The sequence below is a fragment of the Oryctolagus cuniculus genome, chromosome 8 (genome assembly GCF_051225735.1).
Source record: "Oryctolagus cuniculus isolate XC-2025 breed Fujian yellow rabbit chromosome 8, ASM5122573v1, whole genome shotgun sequence".
NCBI classification, from domain to species: Eukaryota; Metazoa; Chordata; class Mammalia; order Lagomorpha; family Leporidae; genus Oryctolagus; species Oryctolagus cuniculus.
The window spans coordinates 116800427-116802931 of NC_142874.1; positions in this window are offsets into that span (position 1 = coordinate 116800427).

The window sequence follows — 2505 nt, forward strand, 5'->3', positions numbered from 1 at the left end:
ATATGAGAGGAGAGGTATCAGGGATGACTCAACAGTTCGGAGATTGAGCAAGAAGCAAGAGCCATTTCTGGAGAGGGGTCACTACCTGGGGAAGAAAATCAAAGGTATGTTGAGTTTGAGATTCTTTTTTTTGTATTAAGTTGACTATAGTCATTTGGATATATACGTGCAAATTACAGGGGAGTTATAAAACTGAAGACACAAATGTGGAAGTCATTAGCTCTATTACTTAAGTTAGAACAAACTTCTGTGATTAAAAAAAATAGCTCAATACAATAGAAAGTCATTTCTCACAATCCACTACTCTAAGGAATTCTAGTTCACTGGAAAACTGTGATCGACCTATTTCTAACAAGAGTTGGGGACAAAAACTGGATTGAAGTGGTTCAACATGGAATAGGTAAAAGAGGAATTGGAATTAGAGCTTGTGTAGACAATATATTCAAGGAATTTTGTTCTAAAAAGGAGCCAAGAAAAGTGGTGGTAGCTTCAGGGAGATGTAGGTTTGAAATTGTTTTTTTTAATTTATTTTAAAGCCTTCTTTTTAAATAGGAAAAGTAAGGTAAGTGAGTGGCACAGCGCTTAAGTTGCTGCGTGGAATGCTCCATCCCATGTTAGAGTGTCTGGATTGAGTCCTGGCTCCTCTGCTTCTAATCCAACTTCCCGCTAATGCGGATCCTGTGAGGGAGCGAATGATGTTTCCAGTACTTGGGTCCCTGTTCTGGGAGACCCAGATTGAGTGCCAGGCTCTGGGCCTGCCAGCTATTGTCAGCAATTGGAGAGTGAGCCAATGTATGAAAAATCTTTCTCTGTCTGTCTCTCTGTCCCTCTGCTTTTCAACTGAAGTGAAAATAAAAAAGAATTTAAAATAACATAGAAAAAATACAGTGAGTTTGTATGCTAATGGGAGTGATCTAGTAGAGAGAAAAAGGTTGATAATGCAGGAAAGAAAGAGAATTTTGAGAGCCCAAACCTTGAGAAGGCAGAGAAAATGCCAGCCGGAGCAAGGGCTTGGCTTCAGAACCAGTGTGGATGTTCATCCACACAAACAACAGGCTAGCCCGAGTGGATGGTCACAGGTGCAGATCGGGTGACTCGAAGTCTCTGGCTGGTCTAAGACTGAGAGGTGTCCTGGTTCTGGAGATTTTCAGTGCCAAAAAAGTATGACATCCCTGGGCTAACTGGAATGGTTGGTCGCCCTCAAAGTAGGACAATTTGTAGTGGGAGTTTATGCAAGTTCTCTTTTGTTTTCAAATGAAAAGGGACACATGTTGCCCAGTAGATTCAACCCATTACTAAGTACCTCCGAGGTCTCCACCTAGTGTTATGCAATATGAGCAACAGTGCAGTGAGTAAGTCCTGGTTCTTGTCCTGGTGGGAGAGAGAAAAGAACACGAGTGTATGCATGGAAAGGCAGCGTCCATGGGCAAGAAGCTTATTTGTTGAAACTCGTCCTAGTCATGTTTCACGTTCTTATCTGATAGAGGAGATAATTATGAAATTAGGAAACATTTCCTGAGATTTTACTGATTTCCATTATTTGTACCTCCATTATCTCTTCTTATCTTCATAACAATCCATTGTGTAGGCAGTACTATTATCTTGTGTTGCAGCTGAGGAAGCAAATACATGGTGACTAAGCAGTTTGTTCCTGGTCACACAGCAAGTGGTAAAGGAAGATCTCGAGGCTGTGGTGTAGTAGGTTAAGCCACTGCCTGCGACCCCAACATCCCATATGGGCATCAGTCAAGTCCTGGCTGCTCCACTTCTGATCCATTTCCCTGCTAATGCATCTGGGAAGGCAGCAGAGGATGGCCCAAGTCCTTGGGCCCCTGTACCCATGTGGGAAACCCAGAAAAAGCTCCTAGCTCCAGGATTTGGCCAGGCCCAGCCCCAGCCATTGTGGCCATTTGGGAAATGAACCAGTGGATGGAAGACCTCTCTGTCTGTCTCTTCCTCTCTCTGTAACTCTACCTCTCAAATAAATAAATAAATCTTTTTTTTTTTTTTAAAGGAAGCTCTTGAACTCTGGTTGACGCCATAGTCTAAGCTTTTAAGCACTATATTTACTATCTCTTAGAAATCACTGTATTGCATTATAATAAATTATGAGTAGCAGAGATAAGTGCCTTGAAGAAGGAGTATTTTTTTGTTTGAAGCAATCAGAGAAATCTTCATGGAGAAAATTGTCATTTTTAAAAAAAGATTTATTTTGTTTATTTGAAAGTAAGGTTTACAGAGGAAGAGGGAGAGATAGAGAGAGAGATATCTTCCATCTGATGGTTCACTAGTTGGCCACAACAGCCAAGACTGGGCCAGGCTGAAGCTAGGAGCTTCATCCAGGTCTCCCACATGGGTGCTAGGGCCCAAGGATTTGGGTCACCTTCTCTGCTTTCCTAGGAGCGTTGGCAGGGAGCTGGATTGGAAGTGGAGCAGCTGAGACTCAAACCAGTGCCCATGGGATCCTGGGGTCGCAGGCAGTGGCTTAACCTGTTCCACCACAAT